The following is a 23,509-nucleotide window of genomic DNA, read 5'->3' as shown; positions in this document are numbered from 1 at the left end:
TAAAAATTGATGTTGAAAAAGAAAATTGTTACCCATGGAGATCGGTCAGACGACCTCCTCACACTTGAAGATTGCACCGTCCTCGGTGCATCCAAAGATGAGCAAGGTGGATGGGTTAAAACAACTGATGAGCTTCTTCGAAAGGTTGTGCGGATGACTTGTTCGTTGCCCCATTTAGAAGTTCTTCCTTTTCTCCTTCTTGGTGGCCAACCTAAAAGGAGAGAAAAAGAAAGAAAATTAAGCCTATAACAAAGATATCAAAGTAAATAGAACATAGGCGGGGGCTAATGCCAAATAAAAGTAGGGTTCTCACTACATGTTAGCTACGCATGTAAGTGAGAAAGTAACATAGGCAAAAGGAATATCAACTAATACTTGATGCAAGAGGAAAATCAATGCATGAGGAGCACTCAAAAGCATCAAGTTTGAACAAGAAAGGGTGGGGCATGAAAGACAATATGAGGTCATATCAATTCACAAAGACACAAGAGTCATACAAAATGAAGCATTGATTTAAAAGTTTCATCACCCAACAATATCAAACAAGTCAAGAGGCACCAAAATAATGCAAGAAGTTCTCAACAATTGAGTAGGAAAATGTAATACAATTATTAAAATAAGAAATTGAAAAAAGAAAATAAGAATAAGCCATAAAAGCAAAATTAAAATGCAATGAATAAGGGTATGCAAATGCAATAAACAAAAGAAAATAGAAAATGAGAAAAAAACTCTTTTTTAAACAACAAAGTAGCTAACTAACGAAACTAACTAATGGTTGATGGTGTATGGTAGTGTTGGATGAAGTATAGGAGAAGGGAAGAAGGAGGGAGAAGAGAAGAAATGGAAAGAAGATGAGAAAAGAAGATGGATGAAAGAAAGGCAATCCACGCGTATGCATGCATCGACGCATGCGTGTGGGAGTGGTGAAATGGAAATGACGCGTACGCGTGTCTCACGCGTGCGCGTCGATGGGTTATTTAGAGAGCGACGCGTACGCGTCATGTGTGCGTACGTGTAACAGCCCAGACCACCTGCTAGCACGATATTGTCCGCTTAGGTACACAAGGCCTCACGGTTTTGCCTTTGACGATAGGCATGCTAGTCGAAGCCCTCCCACACTCAATCGTCAAAATGCGTCATGCTAGGGAGAAGTATCCACACCCTTATAAGGCATGCTTCGTTCCCCTCCCCAACCGATGTGGGACCTTACAATCTACCCCCCTAAGGGAGTCCAGTGCCCTCGCTGGCACATCGATCCGGGTTCCGGCTCTGATACCATCTGTAACAGCCCAGACCACCAGCTAGCCCGATATTGTCCGCTTTAGCACACAAGGCCTCACGGTTTTGCCTTTGACGATAGGGATGCTAGTCGAAACCCCCCATACTCACTCGTCAAAACGCGTCATGCTAGGGAGAGGTATCCACACCCTTATAAGGCATGCTTCGTTTCCCTTCCCAACTGATGTGGGACCTTATAGAACGCGTGTGTTGGTTTGCGTAAAAGGCACAATGTTAGCGCAGTGTAGGCACAACTCTCTGGAATTTGGCTTGGAGGTGAAAATTTACAATCCACACGTACACGTGGGTGGCACGTGCGCGTAGATGGTTGAAAATGCTTGGGTCACGCGTACGCGTGGGGCACGCGTACGCGTGGATGGTGCTCTATTTTTCAAAAATTTTTCTATGTTTTTGCACCAAACCAAGCCTTTCAAACCTGCAAACAGCTACCCAAACACCATAAAACCTTATTTAACATACCAAACTACCAAATAAACTCAACAAATCAATAAAAACATGAAATTAAACTACTTTTGCCAATATTTACAAAAGAGAAAATGAAAAGATTTTACCATGGTGGGGTGTCTCCCACCCAGCAATTTTGTTATTGTCCTTAAGTTGGACTTATGGGGAGCTCCTCTCAAGGTGGCTTGTGCTTGAATTCTTCTTAGAACTCCCACCAAGTTGATCATTATTAGTCCATCTGGGCGACAAGTAAGGTTAATTCTCAATAAAGTGACCAACAATCCTCCTAGACCCATCTAGTTGAGCACTACTCCAACCTTTATATTTCATGTTTGATGTGTCAACTCTAATGAGCCTTGATTTGCAACACCAACCACAAAACATTTTTCACTTACGCTTCACCCCCACAAAGTTCCCTAAGTTGGCCATCTGTTTCAAGCAAGCCATATTCAGGTGGGATAATAAAGCCAATAGAAATGAATTTCAACCACTCAAATGAAGGAGTAGATGGTAACCTAGGCAAAGACGCTTCTAAGGGTCGTGACAAATCGTATCCAACTCCCGTCCTTCTCTTCCTAAGGACTCTCACCTCTTCACAAGTTTTCTCAAATGTAATCCTTTGTTCAATAATTTTATCTAAGCCTTTTCCCTTACTCAAATCATAATTGGGAGGGTGAGAAAAATTTACCTCTACAACGCTTTCAAATCCACCGGGGAAAGGTTCTTCATGCTCAAAGGATTCTTCACCACTAAGACTTGATGTTTGATCTTCATCACCAAGGGAACTCAATTCTCGCTCAATCCCATCCAAGTCTTCATATGGAATATGCTTTGGAGGTTGTGCACATCCCTCCTTAGCATCAAATTCAATCTTCTTGGAGGGGTTTTCTTTAACTCTATGTTCCCATGGAGGCTCCGCATCTCCTAAGTCTTCAACCACTTCTTCCTTTTTTTCAACAATCCTAGCTTTCTCCCATTGTTCTAACACAAAGCAATGTTTCCCATCATTTGCCACCAGAGTTTCCAATCTATCCTTCATGCTATGCTCTTCAATTGATTCTCCACATGTAGCCATGGGAGTTCCTTGAGTATTCAAGCATTGGGATGCTAACCGGTTTACCACCTCATCCAAGGTAGCCGTGAATTGTTACACATCCCTTTTCATCTCCTCTTGTCCTTGAATAAGAACATCGAGGATGTCATCTATTGGAGATTGGGGTGGATGAAGGGGTTCATCATTTTGGAGGGATGACTCATAGTAGGAAGGCGGTTCTTCTTGGTAGGGGTGTGGTGGTTCAATACTTCCCACTTTTTCCACTTGTTGCACAACACACTCCATGGTTGCTTGAAGTTGATCCAATGCTTCCTTAAGACGATCCCTTGACTCTTGTTCTGCTTGGATATCATGATTAGATCATATGGCTCTTGGATCGATGGGTATGAATATTCTTCCATGGGAGGTTATGGTGGAAAGTAGAATTCGTCTTGTGGTTGGAAATTTTCATACATTGGGGTAGTTCATCTTGGTAATAGTATGGGAGAGGTGGTTCTTGGAAGTGGTGATGTTGAGATGGTGGTGGCTCTATATGTGGTTCATATCGCTCATATGTTTGTTGGGATAGTAGATATGGGTTGGGATCATATGAAGGTGTTTGGTGGAAAGGGGTTTGTGAGTATGATGGATGGCTATATTGAGGATTTGGCTCATAGGCACATGGTGGTGGTTTTTGAAAGTCACAAGGAGACTCACCATAACCATTAGATTGATATGCATCATAGAATGGCTCTTGCTCATAGTGCATTGGTGAGGGTTGTTGCCAATAGGATTGATCATATGCATATGGCTCCTCCCACCTTTGATTGTCCCAACCTTGATACACATCCTCATTGAAGCTTTCATTTCCTACAACATAGTTAGAACCAAGCTCATAGGCAAAGTGAGAATTCATAGTAGCAAGAGAAAATAGAAACAAAAGCTAACAAGAAATAATGAAACAATGTCCTAAAGCAAGCAAAAACTAACAGGCAATCCAAAAATCAAGCTATTCACAATATTCACATATATACAATAACCAATAACATAACACCATTGCAATTCCTCGGCAACGGCGCCATTTTGATGAATGAATTTTTGTGGTCTAGAATTTCATAAATGAAATCTTGTTGCAAGTATAGTTTCTAAACCAACAATAATCCCTTCAAAAAAAAAATTTGTTTGTCACAAGTAACAAACCCCTAAAATTAATAACCGAAGTATTCAAACCTCGGGTCGTTCTCTCTAGGAATTGCAATACAGTGTTCTTGTCATTGGCTATGAAGTATGTTTTGGGGTTTTTTGAGATAATAGACAAGGAATATAAATGGCAAAAGAAATAAACTAACAGTTAACAAAGCTCTTGGCAAGGTATGAGAACTATAAGTCCTATCCTAGTTATCCTCCTCAATTGTGACCACAATTGTCCATTGCTTCCACTTAATTAACCTCTAACCATGGAGAAAAGTCAAGTGGATGGATTAACATGATTCCACAAATCCTAGCCAAATCCTAAGGGAAAGACTAGCTTTAGTGGCATTCAAGTCAATTAGCAACTTCTAATTATCAATCAATCAAAGAAATTAGATAACTCAAGAGTCACCAATTACTCTATCTAGGCCAAGAGGAGCAAAATATAATTCATAGCTAAAAGAAGCATTTCATCAAACACATAAAAGGCAATGAAAGTAAACAACATGAATTGCAAGAATTAAAGAGAGATCTAACTACAAAGGCAATAGATCCATAATAGAAAATCAAAGCAAACATGAAAAAGCATGGAAATCATAAATTGCATTGAAAGAGAAATAGAGATCTACATAAGAATTTATAAAACTAAAGGAAAATTGAAGCAAGAGAAGAAGATCTAGATCTAGAAGAAGAGAACTAAAATCTAATCCTAATCCTAATTCTAGAGAGAAGTGAGAGCTTCTCTCTCTAGAAACTAATTTTTCCTCCAAAACTTAAAACTAAGCTTAACTAAGACTAGATGATTGATTCCTCTTCATTCCTTAGGTTAAATAGCATCAGAAGTGAGTTGGATTTGGGCCTGGGAAGCCCATAATTTGCCCCCAGCAGATTCACTTTAAGTGGGTCACGTGCGAACATCGACGCGTACGCGTTGGTTTACAGTTTTCCATTCACCCGTATGTGCCATGTACGCGTTCGCATCGACATGCGACTCCACAATCCACGCGTGCATGTCTGATGGACTTGTGCGTGGGTATCAGCATCCCAAATCCTTGTTTCTTCATGATTTCTCCTCTTTCATGCTTTTCTCTTCATTCCTTTGACCCATTCCTAGTCTTTTCAACCTGAAATCACTCAACAAACACATCAAGGCATCTAGTGGAATCAAAGGTGAATTATATTTAGCTAATTATGGCTTAAAAAGCATATTTTCACAATTAAGCACAAATTAGGAGATAATCATGAAACCATGCTATTTCATTGAATAAATGTAAGAAAAGTGGATGAAATCCACCTAAATTAAGCACAAGGTAAACCCTAAAAATGGGGTTTATCACACATTAACAATAGTAGGTCGCATTCCCTGTCTAACAAAGTCTACCTCACTAATATCACTTAAGGGTATCGGACTATTCACCCATTCATGTGGCTCTCTTATGTTAGGGTCAAACTATAATTGGACATCAATGTTAAACAAGTCTTTGGGAACCGTTTTCATCACATAATGCTTTTGGAGAATATATGGATGTTTCACATAAAAGCACTGGTGTGCTTGGCTTGCCAACATAAATGGTTCGTCTTGGTAACATCTTTTATTGAAATGAACATATGTCAAACCATAATCATCTTCCTCAGCCATAAACCACTCACACTTAAATAACACAAATTTAAATTGGCTATAATAGTCTAACCCGATAATATCCATGATTCTACCATAATATCTTATATTGGCCTTGATTGGTTTTTTGTCTTTAACACTCGCGAAGCTTGTTGTTTCAGCCACCATAGTGACACCACTATTTTGTGTTTTCCGCATCACTTCTCGCCGCTTAGTATGAAATCTGTACCCGTTGACAACATAAGCATAAAAAGATTTTGCAACTTTATTTGGACCCTTAGACAGCTGTCGTATCCAACCGAGAACATCATCCTTCATGGCACGTCTCGTAAACCACTCATAAAGTCTTCATTCTGATCTTTAACGATGTTCAACTTCCGCTTCTGCTTGTCTTGCTTTTGTTGCTCACAACATTCTCTACAAGGAATGTATATTATTATGTAATAATACCAAAATTAGTCTAAGAACTAAAGAAAAGTGCCAATTTACCTCATGTAAGGCTCCACGTTATCGCATTTGTTCAATACATATGCATTAGCTTGAAGGAGTGACTTCTCCTCAAAATAATTAGTTGCCCTTTTTCTCCACCCAATGGACTTCCCTTGTTTGTGAACAAATTTGAATCAGGATCTTTGGTTGAAGTGCCTGCATCATTATTCTGAGATACTCTGTTGAATCTTGTTTTCACTCCCTCATGCAAATATCTTGAACAAAAAGTTAAACACTATTCAGCCAAATAACTTGATGGGTATTTTTGGAAAACAAATTCCAAGCACACAAATCTAACCGGCAAGTGTACCGGATCGCCTCAAGTAATAATAACTCACATGAGTGAGGTCGATCCCACAGGGATTGAAGGATTGAGCAATTTTAGTTTAGTGGTTGATTTAGTCAAGTGAATCAAGTGTTGGTTTCAGTGGTTTGTAATTGACAGAAGCTAAATTGCATGAAATATAAAGGGAGAGGGAAAAATTATAGTAAATTAAAGAGAACAGAAAGTAAAAGTGCTGAATCTTAAAGAACAAGTAAATTAAATTGCAGAAACTTAGATTGCAAGAAATGTAAATAACTGAATCTTAGAGTGCAAGAAATATAAATTGCTTGAATTGTAAACGGGTTCAGGGAGCTGGGATTGCAGAAATTAAACAAGCAGAAGTAAATGACAATTAACAGAGAAGTAGAAATTAAATTGAGATGCAACAGATCTGAACAAGAAAGGAAAATTACTTTGAAAACCAAACAGAAAATAAAATGCAACTCAATTGCAGTAACTGAATTGAAGTTGGAGATCTCAGGAGTGGAAGAGACTAGAAAACAAGTCTAGATCTCAAATCCTTCCTTGATCCAACAAGAACAATTGCAAAAGAAATGGAAAAGTGAATTTCAGAAGAAAAGAGAAGAATGAAAGTAGTAAATAGAATTTGTAATGTAAATCAAGGTTTCTAAAATTATGCAGAAAGATTAACAAGAGATCTCAAGGTAAGATTGAAACAGAATTTCTTCAATTCTTCACCCAAGATCCAAGGCAAGAAGTAAAGAGTGTTCAAGCAAGAACAAGGAAGAAGAAAGATCAATTCTCCTTCCAAATTCTCCAAGATCCAAATTCAAAGTAAAACTCCCAAAATTACAAAAATGAAAATTCAAAGAAGCAAAAAGGTCCTCTCTAAATCAAACTAGCTTCTATTTATACACTTTCTATTTTTGAATTTTAGAATTTGGGTGGGTTTTTTAATTTGGTGAAGAATTGAATTTAATTGGATTTTTAATTGAATTTTCAGCCCATGAGTGTTTGCTCCCAGTGGAGTGCTCTACTCCTAGTGAGAGCGGAGCATCAAGGCTTGTCTTTGGCCTCTTTGTTGCGTGCCAAGTTGGGTGCCCAGGGTAGCACTCTGCTCTTGTGGGGAGCGGAGCATTGGCTTGCCTTGGTGTGTTTTGTGTGCTCCAATTCCTCCTGGCCGTGTTAAGTTGTGCGTGTCAAGCCTCCTTGGCCGTGTCAAGCTCGTGCAAGGACTAAGGAGAGTAGCGCTCTGCTCTCAGCAAGAGCGTAGCACTCCTTTTGCTTGGGTGAGGTCCCAAGTTTGAAACCTTGGGGAGGCATGCGCTGGCCAGTTTCTTTTGTGCACAAAGTGGCACCTTGCTCCTTGCTTCCTTAAGGTGCTGTGTTCGATCCTTGGGGGTAGCATTTTAGCCATTTTTGGCTTATTTCCTTTGTGAGTAGCGCTCCCCCACTCCCTCTTGCTCATGAGTTCGAACTTTGTGGCAAGCATTGGCAAATATTTTCCCTTGTAATTATTTTGGATGGAGCCCGATAATGCTCTTGGCAAGAGCGGAGCATCATTCTTTTCCCCTTTCTTTCTTGGTTCAAAATTGTGCTCCGCTCTCAAGGAGAGTGTAGCATCCAAGTCTTGCTTCCTTGGTTCATTGTTGTGCTCCCTTAGAGAGTGCTCCGCTCTTGGATAGAACGCTGTGCTTCCTCCTTCCATGTGCCATGCTTCCTTGTTTCCTTTGCCACATTCTTCTCTTCCTTGGGCCACACTTCTTAGGCCACGCTTTCTTGTTTTCTTGTTTTCTTCACCTACAAGTAATCAAAACAACCAATTAAAGTATCACCAAATTCACAAGGTTTATAAATCATTTAAATATCAATTAAATTTAGCTTGAACCTCATGATTTGGCATCAATTAACTGGTGGTTGATTGATTCAAAGAAACCATGCAATTCCATTCCAAATTACTTACTTACAATGCAAGAAAATGCATAAAGACTAATAAAAACAAAGAAAAAGACTAGTAAAACTAGGCTTAGATGACTTGTCATGACAACACTGATGAGCGGATAATTTATACGCTTTTTGGCATTGTTTTTAGTATGTTTTTAGTAGTATCTAGTTACTTTAAGGGATGTTTTCATTAGTTTTTATGTTAAATTCACATTTCTGGACTTTACTATGAGTTTGTGTGTTTTTCTGTGATTTCAGGTATTTTCTGGCTGAAATTGAGGGACTTGAGCAAAAATCAGATTCAGAGGTTGAAGAAGGACTGCTGATGCTGTTGGATTCTGACCTCCCTGCACTCAAAGTAGATTTTCTTGAGCTACAGAACTCAAAATGGCGCGATTTCAATTGCGTTGGAAAGTAGACATCCAGGGCTTTCCAGCAATATATAATAGTCTATACTTTGCCCAAGTTTAGACGACGCAAACTGGCGTTCAACGCCAGCTCTCTGCCCAATTCTGGCGTCCAGCGCCAGAAACAGGTTGCAAAGTGGAGTTCAACGCCCAAACTGGCACAAAAGCTGGCGTTCAACTCCAAGAATGACCTCTCCACGTGTAGACTTCAAGCTCAGCCCAAGCACACACCAAGTGGGGCCCGGAAGTGGATTTATGCATCAATTACTTACTTCTGTAAACCCTAGTGACTAGTTTATTATAAATAGAACTTTTTATCATTGTATTCGTAGTCTTGGTTACTCTGGTTCCCCTCTGGGGCCGAGACCAATGAACTCCATTATCACTTATGTATTTTCAACGGTAGAGTTTCTACACTCCATAGATTAAGGTGTGGAGCTCTGCTGTTCCTCAAAGATTAATGCAAAGTACTACTATTTTCTATTCAATTCATCTTATTTCGCTTCTAAGATATTCATCCGCACTTCAACCTGAATGTGATGAACGTGACAATCATCATCATTCCCTATGAACGCGTGCCTGACAGCCACTTCCGTTCTACATTATATTGAATGAGTATCTCTTAGATCTCTTAATCAGAATCTTCGTGGTATAAGCTAGATTGATGGCGGCATTCATGAGAGTCCGGAAAGTCTAAACCTTGTCCGTGGTATTCCGAGTAGGACTCTGGGATTGAATGACTGTGACGAATTCCAAAATCGTGAGTGCTGGGCATAGTGACAGACGCAAAAGGATAGTAAATTCTATTCCAGTATGATCGAGAACCTCCAAGATGATTAGCCATGCAGTGACAGCGCATCGGACCATTTTCACAGAGAGGAATAGGATGCAACCAACGACAAGGGTGATGCCTCCAGACGATTAGCCGTGCTGTGACAGAGCATTTGGACCATTTTCCCGAGAGGATTAAAAGTAGCCATTGGCACCGGTGACATCCTTACACAAAGCCAGCCATAGAAAGGAGTAAGACTGATTGGATGAAGACAGCAGGAAAGCGGAGGTTCAGAGGAACGAATGCATCTCCATACGCTTATCTGAAATTCTCACCAACGTTTTACATAAGTATTTCTATCCTTCTTTTATTACTAAATTTCAAAAACTACATAACTATTTTATATCCGCCTGACTGAGATTTACAAGGTGACCATAGCTTGCTTCATACCAACAATCTCCGTGGGATTCGACCCTTACTCACGTAAGGTATTACTTGGACGACCCAGAGCACTTGCTGGTTAGTTATGCGAAGTTGTGAAGATATGTTTAGACCATGGTTCTGTGCATCCGTTTTTGGTGCCATCGCCAGGGAATCAATTTCGAACAATAATTCACAACCTGAGTAACAATTTCGCATACCAAATTTTTGGCGCCGTTGCCGGGGATTGTTCGAGTTTGGACAACTGACGGTTCATCTTGTTGCTCAGATTGGGTATCTTTCTTTCGTTTTCTTTTCAAAAAGTTTTCAAAAATCTTTCAAAAAAATCTTTCAAAAAAAATTTTTCCTTTGTTTTCAAAAAAAAATGTTTTCAAAAATATATTTTTCTTCAGAATTTTTAAGAATGAATTCTAGTGTTTCATGAAGTATGTTGAAGCCTGGCTGGCTGTAAAGCCATGTCTCAATTCTTTTGGACTCAAGAGAAGAGCTTCTTTATCTTTCTTAGCAAATTGGCTACTGAATGTAAAGTTCTGCTAAAGCTTGACTGGCTATTAAGCCATGTCTAACCCTCAGATTGGAGCTTTAGACTAACATGGCAAGATTCCTGGAATTCATATTAAAAATTTTGGAATCCTTATTTTTCTTTTTTAAAATGATTTTCGAAAAAATTAAAAGAAAATACAAAAAAATCATAAAATCATAAAAATCAAAAAAATACTTTGTGTTTCTTTTTTGAGTTTTGAGTCAGATTTTAAGTTTGGTGTCAATTGCATATTCATCTAGCATATTTCGAAAAAATTCATGCATTCATAGTGTTCTTCATGATCTTCAAGTTGTTCTTGGTAAGTCTTCTTGTTTGATCTTTGCATTTGCATGTTTTGTGTCTTTTCTTGTTTTTCATATGCATTCCTGAATTCTTTATGTCTAAGCATTAAAGAATTCTAAGTTTGGTGTCTTGCATGTTTTCTTTGCATTAAAAATTTTTCAAAAATGTGTTCTTGATGTTCATCATGATCTTCATAGTGTTCTTGGTGTTCATCTTGACATTCATAGCATTCTTGCATGCATTCATTGTTTTGATCCATAACTTTCATGCATTGCATCATTTTTCTTGTTTTTCTCTCTCATCATAAAAATTCAAAAATCAAAAAAATATCTTTCCCTTTTTCTCTCTTAAAATTTCGAAAAATAGATTTGACTTTTTAAAAAATTTTTAAAATCTAGTTGTTTTTATGAGTCAAATCAAATTTTCAATTTAAAAAAAAATATCTTATCCTTTTCAAAATCTTTTTCAAAAATCAAATTTTTTTTCAATTTTTTTTAGTTATTTTTGAAAATTTCAAAAATATTTTTCAAAAATCTTTTTCTTAATTTTACATCATATTTTCGAAAATAACATCATCAATTAATGTTTTGATTCAAAAATTTCAAGTTTGTTACTTACTTGTTAAGAAAGATTCAAACTTTAAGTTCTAGAATCATATCTTGTGATTTCTTGTGAATCAAGTCATTAATTGAGATTTTAAAAATCAAATCTTTTTCAAAAACTAATTTCTATCATATCTTTTCAAAAATATCTTCTTATCTTATCTTTTTCAAAAAAATGATTGCAAAATATCTTTTCTAACTTCCTAACTCCTTATCTTTTCAAAGTTTGTTTCAACTAACTAACTAAATTTTTGTTTATTTCCTACCTTTTTCAAAACTACCTAACTAACTCTCTCTCTAATCTTCGAAAAAAATCTTCCCTCATTTTCAAAATTTCTTTTTAATTAGACTAATTATTTTATTTTTTATTTTTAATTTTCGAAAATTACTAACCTTTTTCAAAAAAAAAAAAACTATTTTCGAAAGTCACTAACTCTTTTTCAAAAATTATTTTCGAAAATTCTCCCTCTCCCATCTTATTCTATTTATTTATTTATCTACTAACATCTCCTCATCTCAATTCATTGCTCCTATCCTTACCCTTGTGTTTGGATTCTTCATTCTTCTTCACCCCTATTCCTTTTCTTTTTCTACTAACATTAAGGAACCTCTTTACTGTGACATAGAGGATTCCTCTTCTTTTCTTGTTCTCTCCTCTTTCTTATGAGCAGGGACAAAGAAAGAAGCATTCTTGTTGAAGCTGATCCAGAACCTGAAAGGACTCTGAAGAGAAAACTAAGAGAAGCTAAATTACAATAATCCAGAGATAACCTTATTGAAAATTTCGAACAAGTAAAGGAGATGGCAGCCGAACCCAACAACAATAATGCAAGGAGAATGCTTGGTGACTTTACTGCACCTAATTCCAATTTACATGGAAGAAGCATCTCCATTCCTACCAATGGAGCAAACAATTTTGAGCTGAAACCTCAGCTAGTTTCTCTGATGCAGCTGAACTGCAAGTTTCATGGACTTCCATCTGAAGATCTTTTTCAGTTCTTAACTGAATTCTTGCAGATCTGTGATACTGTTAAGACTAATGGAGTAGATCCTGAAGTCTACAGGCTCATGCTTTTCCCTTTTGCTGTAAGAGACAGAGCTAGAATATGGTTGGACTCTCAACCCAAAGACAGCCTGAACTCTTGGGATAAGCTGGTCACGGCTTTCTTAGCCAAGTTCTTTCCTCCTCAAAAGCTGAGCAAGCTTAGAGCTGATGTTCAAACCTTCAGACAGAAAGAAGGTGAATCCCTCTATGAAGCTTGGGAAAGATACAAGCAGCTGACCAAAAAGTATCCTTCTGACATGCTTTCAGAATGGACCATCCTGGATATATTCTATGATGGTTTATTTGAGCTATCAAAGATGTCATTGGATACTTCTGCAGGTGGATCTATTCATCTAAAGGAAACACCTGCAGAAGCTCAAGAACTCATTGACATGGTTGTTAATAACCAGTTTATGTACACTTCTGAGAGGAATCCTATGAGTAATGGGACGCCTATGAAGAAGGAAGTTCTTGAAATTGATACTCTGAATGCCATATTGGCTCAGAATAAAATATTGACTCAGCAAGTCAATATGATCTTTCAGAGTCTGAATGGAATGCAAGCTGTATCCAACAGTACTCAAGAGGCATCTTCTGAAGAAGAAGCTTATGATCCTGAGAACCCTGCAATAGCAGAGGTAAATTACTTAGGTGAACCTTATGGAAACACCTATAATCCATCATGGAGAAATCATCCAAATCTCTCATGGAAGGATCAGCAAAAGCCTCAACAAGGCTTTAATAATGGTAGAAGATACAGGTTTAGCAACAGCAAGCCTTTTCCATCATCCACTCAGCAACAGACAGAGAACCCTGAACAAAATACCTCTAATTTAGCAAACTTAGTCTCTGATCTGTCCAAGGCCACTATAAGTTTCATGAATGAAACAAGGTCTTCCATTAGAAATTTGGAAGCACAAGTGGGCCAGCTGAGTAAAAGGATCACTGAAATCCCTCCTAGTACTCTCCCAAGCAATACAGAAGAGAATCCAAAAGGAGAGTGCAAGGCTATTGAATTGATCACAATGACCGAACCTGTAAGGGAAAGAGAGGACATGAATCCCAAGGGGGAAGACCTCCTGGGATGTCCAGTGATCAATAAGGAGCTTCCCTTTGAGGAACCAAAGGAATCTGAGGCTCACTTAGAGACCATAGAGATTCCATTGAACCTCCTTATGCCATTCATGAGCTCTGATGAGTATTCCTCTTCTGAAGAGAATGAGGATGTTACTGAAGAGCAAGCTGCCAAGGTTTTTGGTGCAATCATGAAGCTGAATGCCAAATTATTTGGCATTGAGACTTGGGAAGATGAACCTCCCTTGTTCACCAATGAACTAAGTGATCTGGATCAACTGAGATTGCCTCAGAAGAGACAGGATCCTAGAAAGTTTATAATACCTTGTACCATAGGCACCATGATCTTTAAAGCTCTGTGTGACCTTGGTTCAGGAATAAACCTCATGCCCCTCTCTGTAATAGAAAAACTGGGAATCTATGGGGTGCAAGCTGCTAAAATCTCATTAGAGATGGCAGACAATTCAAGAAAACAGGCTTATGGACAAGTAGAGGACGTGTTAGTAAAGGTTGAAGGCCTTTACATCCCTGCTGATTTCATAGTCCTGGATACTGGAAAGGAAGAGGATGAATCCATCATCCTAGGAAGATCTTTCCTAGCCACAGCAAGAGCTGTGATTGATGTGGACAGAGGAGAATTGATCCTTCAATTAAATAAGGACAACCTTGTGTTTACAATTCAAGGATCTCTCTCTGCATCCATGGAGAGGAAGCAGAAAAAGCTTCTCTCAAAGCAGAGTCAACCAAAGCCCCCACAGTCAAACTCTAAGTTTGGTGTCAAACCCCCATATCCAAACTCTAAGTTTGGTGTTGGGAGGTTTCAACAAAGCTCTGCACATCTGTGAGGCTCCATGAGAGCCCATTGTCAAGCTATTGACATTAAAGAAGCGCTTGTTGGGAGGCAACCCAATGTTTATTTATCTAATTTTATTTTTGTTTTTCATGTTTCCTTAGGTTCATGATCATATGGAGTCACAAAATAAACGAAAAATTTAGAAACAGAATCAAAAACAGCGGAAGAAAAATCACACCCTGGAGGAAGCACCTGTCTGGCATTCAACGCCAGAACAGAGCTTGGTTCTGGCGCTGAACGCCCAAAATGGGCAGTATCTGGGCGGTGAACGCCAGAATTGCACCCTGGAGAGGAGCTGGCGCTGAACGCCCAGAACAAGCATGGTTCTGGCGTTCAACGCCAAAAATGGGCAACAAATGGGCGTTGAACGCCCAAAATGGGCACCAACCTGGCGCTGAACGCCCAGAGTTGTGTGCAAGGGCATTTTACATGCCTAATTTGGTGCAAGGGTGTAAATCCTTAAACACCTCAGGATCTGTGGACCCCACAGGATCATCTCAAGATCTGTGGACCCCACAGGATCCCAACCTACCTCCACTCACTCTCTTCTCTCTTCTCAATCATCCTCTGTTCCCAATAAACACTCTTCCCCAAAACCCTTCACCTATCACCTCCATCTCTCTTCCCTACTAACCCTTCACCACTCACATCCACCCACTCTTCCCCATAAACCTACCCAATAAACTCCACCTACCTTCAAAATTCAACTCAATTTCCCACCCAAACCCACCCATATGGCCGAACCTTAACCCCCCCTCCCTTCCCTATATAAAGCCTTCCATTCTTCCTCATTTTCACACAACACAACCCTGTCTTCTCTTCTTGGCCAAAACACACCTCCCCCCACTTCTCCATCTTTTCTTCTTCTTCTTCATCTAATTCTTTATTTTCTTGCTCGAGGGCGAGTAACATTCTAAGTTTGGTGTGGTAAAAGCATAGCTTTTTTGTTTTTCCATAACCATTAATAGCACCTAAGGCCAGAGAAACCTCAAGAAAGAGGAAAGGGAAGACAAAAGCTTCCACCTCTAAGCCATGGGAGATGGAAAGATTCATCTCACAAGCCCATCACTAAGAAAAGGATGGAGCAAACAAGAGAGCACTTTCATGGATCTCAACAGGCACATGAAGAAGCTCATCATCAAGAAATCCCTGAGATACCTCAAGGGATGCACCTTCCTCCACAAACTTTTGGGAGCAAATCAATACCTCCCTAGGAGAATTAAGTTCCAACATGGGACAACTAAGGGTGGAACATCAAGAGCACTCCATCATCCTTCATGAAATAAGAGAAGATCAAAAAGCAATGAGGGAGGAGCAACAAAGACAAGGAAGAGACATAGAAGAGCTCAAGGACATCATTGGTTCCTCAAGAAGGAAACGCCACCATCACTAAGGTGGACTCATTCCTTGTTCTTACTTTCTCTGTTTTTCATTTTCTCTATGTTAAGTGCTTATCTATGTTTGTGTCTTCATTACATGATCATTAGTAGTTAGTAACTTTGTCTTAAAGTTATGAATGTCCTATGAATCCATCACCTCTCTTAAATGAAAAATGTTTTAATTCAAAAGAACAAGAAGTACATGAGTTTTGAATTTATCCTTGAACTTAGTTTAATTACATTGATGTGGTGACAATGCTTCTTGTTTTCTGAATGTATGCTTGAACAGTGCATATGTCTTTTGAAGTTGTTGTTTAAGAATGTTAAATATGTTGGCTCTTGAAAGAATGATGACTAGGAAACATGTTATTTGATAATCTGAAAAATCATAAAAATGATTCTTGAAGCAAGAAAAAGCAGCAAAGAACAAAGCTTATTCAAAAAAAAAAAAAGGCGAAAAAAAAGAGAAAAAAAATAGAAAGAAAAAAAAAAGCAAGCAGAAAAAGCCAAAAGCTCTTAAAACCAAGAGGCAAGAGCAAAAGGCCAATAACCCTTAAAACCAAAAGGCAAGGGCAAATAAAAAGGATCCCAAGGCTTTGAGCATCAGTGGATAGGAGGGCCTAAAGGAATAAAATCCTGGTCTAAGCGGCTAAACCAAGCTGTCCCTAACCATGTGCTTGTGGCGTGAAGGTGTCAAGTGAAAACTTGAGACTGTGTGGTTAAAGTCAAGGTCTAAAGCAAAAAAAGAGTGTGCTTAAGAACCCTGGACACCTCTAATTGGGGACTTTAGCAAAGCTGAGTCACAATCTGAAAAGGTTCACCCAATTATGTGTCTGTGGCATTTATGTATCCGGTGGTAATACTGGAAAACAAAGTGCTTAGGGCCACGACCAAGACTCATAAAATAGCTGTGTTCAAGAATCATCATACTGAACTAGGAGAATCAATAACACTATCTGAACTCTGAGCTCCTATAGATGCCAATCATTCTGAACCTCAATGGATAAAGTGAGATGCCAAAACTATTCAAGAGGCAAAAAGCTATAAGTCCCGCTCATTTAATTGGAGCTATGTTTCATTGATAGTTTGGAATTTATAGTATATTCTCTTCTTTTTATCCTATTTGATTTTCAGTTGCTTGGGGACAAGCAACAATTTAAGTTTGGTGTTGTGATGAGCGGATAATTTATACGCTTTTTGGCATTGTTTTTAGTATGTTTTTAGTAGAATCTAGTTACTTTTAGGGATGTTTTCATTAGTTTTTATGTTAAATTCACATTTCTGGACTTTACTATGAGTTTGTGTGTTTTTCTGTGATTTCAGGTATTTTCTGGCTGAAATTGAGGGACTTGAGCAAAAATCAAATTCAGAGGTTGAAGAAGGACTGCTGATGCTGTTGGATTCTGACCTCCCTATACTCAAAGTGGATTTTCTTGAGCTACAGAATTAAAAATGGCGCGCTTTCAATTGCGTTGGAAAGTAGACATCCAGGGCTTTCCAGCAATATATAATAGTCCATACTTTGCCGAAGTTTAGACGACGCAAACTGGCGTTCAACGCCAGCTCTCTGCCCAATTCTGGCGTCCTGCGCCAGAAACAGGTTGCAAAGTGGAGTTCAACGCCCAAACTGGCACAAAAGCTGGCGTTCAACTCCAAGAATGACCTCTCCACTTGTAGACTTCAAGCTCAGCCCAAGCACATACCAAGTGGGCCCCGGAAGTGGATTTATGCATCAATTACTTACTTCTGTAAATCCTAGTGACTAGTTTATTATAAATAGAACTTTTTATCATTTTATTCGTAGTCTTGGTTACTCCGGTTCCCCTCTGGGGCCGAGACCAATGAACTCCATTATCACTTATGTATTTTCAACGGTAGAGTTTCTACACTCCATAGATTAAGGTGTGGAGCTCTGCTGTTCCTCAAAGATTAATGCAAAGTACTACTGTTTTCTATTCAATTCATCTTATTTCGCTTCTAAGATATTCATCCGCACTTCAACCTGAATGTGATGAACGTGACAATCATCATCATTCCCTATGAACGCGTGCCTGACAACCACTTCCGTTCTACATTAGATTGAATGAGTATCTCTTAGATCTCTTAATCAGAATCTTCGTGGTATAAGCTAGATTGATGGCGGCATTCATGAGAGTCCGGAAAGTCTAAACCTTGTCCGTGGTATTCCGAGTAGGACTCTGGGATTGAATGACTGTGACGAACTCCAAACTCGCGAGTGCTCGGCGTAGTGACAGACGCAAAAGGATAGTAAATTCTATTCCAGTATGATCGAGAACCTCCAAGATGATTAGCCATGCAGTGACAGCGCATCAGACCATTTTCACAGAGAGGAATAGGATGCAACCAACGACAAGGGTGATGCCTCCAGACGATTAGCCGTGCTGTGACAGAGCATTTGGACAATTTTCCCGAGAGGATTGAAAGTAGCCATTGGCACCGGTGACATCCTTACACAAAGCCAGCCATAGAAAGGAGTAAGACTGATTGGATGAAGACAGCAGGAAAGCGGAGGTTCAGAGGAACGAATGCATCTCCATACGCTTATCTGAAATTCTCACCAATGATTTACATAAGTATTTCTATCCTTCTTTTATTACTAAATTTCGAAAACTACATAACTATTTTATATCCGCCTGACTGAGATTTACAAGGTGACCATAGCTTGCTTCATACCAACAATCTCCGTGGGATTTGACCCTTACTCACGTAAGGTATTACTTGGACGACCCAGTGCACTTGCTGGTTAGTTATGCGAAGTTGTGAAGATATGTTTAGACCATGGTTCTGTGCATCCGTTTTTGGTGCCATCGCCAGGGAATCAATTTCGAACAATAATTCACAACCTGAGTAACAATTTCGCATACCAAACACCAAACTTAAAACTTGCTTTTCCCCAAGCAAGCATTAAAGATAAGAGAAGATAGAATGAAATAGAGAAGTGTGCATGTCCTTATTAAGCAGATACTTGAACTTGGTTCATGGGGTTTTATGCAGATCAATAGTAGCTCATTTATTACTTGCTGTTAAATAAACAATGTTTCCTCAAGGGTTCACTAAGGTTGCTGCTACAATGCCTTGCTTTCTGCTTACTTCCCTTGTTAGCTTTTTCCTTCTTTCTTTTGCTTAGAGAGCTTATTACTTATTGAAGGCTTGGTGGCAAATGTTGCAGCAGCCTTTGGCTTAATTATACTCAACATTTCTTCACCACAGACACATGGCCCAGCATCTCTTTGGATAACTAAGTGTTTTGTAGCTAGGTTGCTCTTTATTGTGGACTTTCAGTTGGCAATCCCAAATCAGTTGATCTAAGTGGCCAAGTTTTGAAAATCTCCTTAGAACTTACTTGTCTAAGCATATCCTAGTACAAAAACACCACAGGCATGTGTCCTAGGGTTCAAGCTATTAGTGTCTAGCCTTATTATTTGTTTCTTTGCCACTTTTTAGCTTTTCTATTTCTTTTTCTTTCTGTTTTGATTCATTTTCAAGGGATTTTTATTAATTGAAGGATCATAGCAGCAACTAGCTTAAGATTCAAGTAACATGTCATTATGTAGCATTTATTTTGTGAGCTAACAATTGAATCAAACACATACCACCACTAACTTTCATCCTAACTTTTGCAACATTGAACAATTACTTTTCTAAATCAAACATCTCTCTTTTATTCAAACAACAAGGGGAACAAAACAAAATATTCAAGCTAATGAAGGAGGACAATTATTATGCAGATAACTTTTTCTAGCAAAAAGTATGCAGATAGCTTTCTTTAGCATGTACTTCTACTTGTAACTAAATGAATATTTTAGTAAGACATATAAGAATTCCCAATTTAAAGTACTTTTTCAACAACTAGGATTAAGTGTAGATATAACCTTTTGGGTTGCCGCTTTTCATTCTTCCTTCTGTTGTATCCCTTTTGAGTCATAATGTAGATTATCTTCAAATGTTGGCTAGTTTCCTGCATAATTCTCAAAAGTTGCTTGCTTCTCAAGCCCTTAGGTGAATGGTCAGTATGCATAAATTGAGTGTGTCTTTTAGATTTATCTTGGTGTGGGAACACCAAACTTAATTCCTCACCACTGCCTCTGATGCAACTAGTTAACCAATTATGAATTCTCTTGGCCTTGCTAAAGGTTATGGAGCTAAAATCTGAAAGCAACTAAATAGTTACATGATTTGTCTGATTTCTTGGAGCTAGCATTATGCAGGAGGTGAGAGTGTGGTTTTTAGATAAAATGTTGGTGAAACACCAAACTTTAGAATCCTTCATTCTCCCTTAAATTGTTTTGGTGTGCAACACCAAACTTAGATCCTTGCAATACAGACAAAACCACTTGACCTTTTTATTGAAATAGCTATGAAAAGAAAACTACCTCAGGTTGGGTTGCCTCCCAACAAGCGCTTCTTTATTGTCATTAGCTTAACATCCTGCATTCTTGCTTAGCATAGGTTCTGAACCTCTTTTTCCTTGTCCTATTGCCCTCCTAAGTAAGGCTTTGCTCTGTGTCCATTTGCTGCGAAATGACTCTGTATAGCTTCATCTAGCAACTTAAGATTTTCGTAAGGAAAAACCTTTGTCACTAAATATGGGCCAGTCCATTTGTACTTGAGCTTGCCTGGGAAAATCTTGAGCCATGAATTGTACAGGAGTACTTGCTATCCTGGTTTGAACTCTTTCTTTAAAATCTTCCTGTCATGCCACCTCTTGGCTCTTTCTTTGTATATCTTAGCATTTTCATAGGCTTCTAGCCTAAATTCATCCAACTCATTTAGTTGTAGTAACCTTTTCTCCCCTGCTGCCTGAGAATCAAGGTTGAGGAGTTTAGTAGCCCAAAAAGCTCTGTGTTCAAGCTCTACAGGGAGGTGGCAGGATTTTCCATACAATAGCTGAAAGGGGGACTTTCCAATGGGAGTTTTGAAAGCTGTCTTGTATGCCCAGAGCGCATCTTCTAGCTTCCTAGCCCAATCTTTTCTAGTGCTGCCCACTGTTTTTTCTAAGATCTTCTTCAATTCCCTATTTGCTAATTCAGCCTGGCCATTAGTCTGAGGATGGTATGGTGTGGCTACTTTATGGATTACTCCATATTTGTGGAGGCATTTCTCCATCTGTTTGTTGCAGAAATGACCACCACCATCGCTAAAAAGACCCTTGGGCACTCTATATCTAGTGAAAATATGCTTCTTAAGGAATTGAAGGACAATCTGTACATCACAGGTGGTTGTGGCTATGGCTTCCACCCACTTTGAGACATACTCCGCTGCCACCAAGATGTATCTGAAAGAGTCGGAAGGGGAAAAGGGTCCCGTGAAATCAATGCCCCATAGGTCAAATAGCTCCACTTCCAGGATGAAATTTTGAGGCATCTCATTCCTTTTTGTTAATCCTCCAGCTCTTTGGCATTCATTGCATTGGTGAACAAACTCTCTGGCATCCTTGAAGATAGTTGGCCAATAGAAGCCACTTTGCAGTACCTTTGTAGCTGTTCTCTCTGGTCCAAAGTGTCCACCGTATGTTGAACCATGATAATGCCACAATATGTCCTTCATTTCATTTTCAGGGACACACCTCCTAATCATTCCATCAGAGCATCTCTTGAATAAAAAAGGTTCGTCCCACAAGAACTTCCTTGCTTCATTGAGTAGCTTCTTCACTTGTTTCTTAGAAAATTCTTGAGGTATTTTCCTTCCTACTTTGTAATTTGCTATGTCAGCAAACCAAGGTGTTTGTTGAACTTGGAAAAAGTGCTCATCAGGAAAATTCTCATTTACTTGCTGTGGTCTATCTTGCTTGGCTTCTTGTGGCACTATTGATAAATGATCTGCTACTTGATTTTCACTTCCCTTTCTATCTCTCACTTCAATATCAAATTCTTGTAGCAGCAGCACCCACCTAATAAGCCTTGGCTTTGAGTCCTGTTTAGACATTAAATACTTGAGAGCAGCATGGTCAGTATACACTATAACCTTTGAACTAATCAAGTATTGCCTGAACTTATCAAATGCATATACAATTGCTAAAAGTTCTTTTTCAGTGGTGGTATAATTTTTCTGTGTTTCATTTAACACCTTGCAGGCATAATATATGACATGGTGCAACTTGTCTTTCTTTTGCCCCAGTACAGCACCAATAGCAAGGTTACTTGCATCACACATAAGTTCAAAAGGTAAGTTCCAATCAGGGGGTGTGATAATTGGTGCTGTAATGAGTTTTCTCTCTAGAGTTTCAAAGGCATGTTTACATTGTCATCAAAGATAAAGGGGGTATCAATCATTAGTAAATTGCTCATTGGTTTTGCCATTTTTGAAAAATCTTTGATGAACCTCCTATAAAAGCCAGCATGCCCAAGAAAACTCCTCACTGCTTTCACATTAACAGGTATAGGGAGTTTTTCAATAATTTCTATTTTGGCTTTATCAACTTCTATACCTTTACATGACACTTTATGCCCAAGAACTATTCCTTCCGGAACCATGAAATGGCATTTCTCCCAGTTCAATACCAGGTTAGTTTCTTGGCATCTTTTCAAAACAAGAGTTAAGTGATGCAAGCAAGTGTTAAATGAATTGCCAAAGACAGAAAAATCATCCATGAAGACTTCTAAAAATTTTTCTACCATATCAGAAAAATGGAAAGCATACACCTTTGAAAGGTGGCTGGGGCATTGCATAGCCCAAAGGGCATCCTCCTATAGGCGAAAACTCCAAATGGGCATGTGAAGGAAGTCTTCTCTTGATCCTTGGGATCCACCACTATTTGATTGTACCCAGAGTATCCATCTAGGAAGTAGTAGTAAGCATGGCCTGCCAATCTTTCCAACATTTTATCAACGAAGGGCAGAGGGAAGTGATCTTTTCTTGTAGCATCATTTAGTCTCCTGTAATCCATGCACATTCTCCACCCAGTCACTGTCCTGGTGGGGATCAACTCATTCTTCTCATTGGTGATGACTGTCATTCCTCCTTTTTTTGGTACAACTTGAACCGGACTCACCCATGAGCTATCCGAGATTAGAAAGATTATCCCAGCATTCCATAGCTTCATCACTTCTTTTTGAACCACCTCTTTCATGGTTGGGTTGAGTCTCCTCTGAGGTTGAACTACAGGTTTTGACTCTTCCTCCAATAAGATTTTATGCATACAGATGGCAGGGCTGATGCCTTTGATATCCTCAATTGTCCAACCCAAGGCTGTCTTGTGAGCCTTTAATACTTCAATCAGCTTTGTTTCCTCTTCCATGTTCAAGGAGGAGTTTATGATTACTGGCAAGGCTTCTGCTTCCCCAAGAAACACGTATTTAAGGTGAGGAGGGAGAGGCTTCAACTCCTGTTTTGGCTTATCCTCTTCCTTGTCTTCAATGGATATTTCTACAACTTCCTCTCCTTGTTCCTCCTGTTGCTCTTGATAGTTGTCTTCAAACATTTCTTCTACCAAGCTTTCTATCACATCCACCTTCATGTAATTTTCTTGCTCAGAGGGGTGTTGCATTGATTTGAAAACATTGATTACCATTTGCTCATTATGCACCCTGAAGGTCATTTCTCCCTTCTCTACATCAATAGTGGTTCTTGCTGTAGCTAGAAATGGTCTTCCCAAGATGATTGAGTTGTTTCTATCCCCTTCTGTATCCAAGATCACAATGTCTGTAGGGAAGATAAACTCTCCAACCTTCACTAGTAAATTTTCCACAATTCCATTGGGTGTCTTGATTGATCTATCAGCCATCACTAGTGACATCCTAGTAGGTTTGATTTCTTTTATAGCAAGCTTTCTCATCATTGAGAAGG

The 23,509-nt window shown here is 38.9% G+C and overlaps 1 pseudogene; it reads right to left on the bottom strand.

Annotated features, from left to right (window-relative positions):
* Positions 1–5,300: 5,300 nt before the first annotated feature.
* On the bottom strand, positions 5,301–23,180 carry LOC148553375 (uncharacterized; annotated as a pseudogene).
* Between the last annotated feature and the right edge of the window lie 329 nt (positions 23,181–23,509).

Source organism: Arachis ipaensis, chromosome B7 (genome assembly GCF_059453495.1).
Source record: "Arachis ipaensis isolate K30076 ecotype BB chromosome B7, ASM5945349v1, whole genome shotgun sequence".
Taxonomy (NCBI): domain Eukaryota; kingdom Viridiplantae; phylum Streptophyta; class Magnoliopsida; order Fabales; family Fabaceae; genus Arachis; species Arachis ipaensis.
Note: the sequence above shows the minus strand (reverse complement) of the source record. Positions and strands in the feature narration are given on the sequence as shown.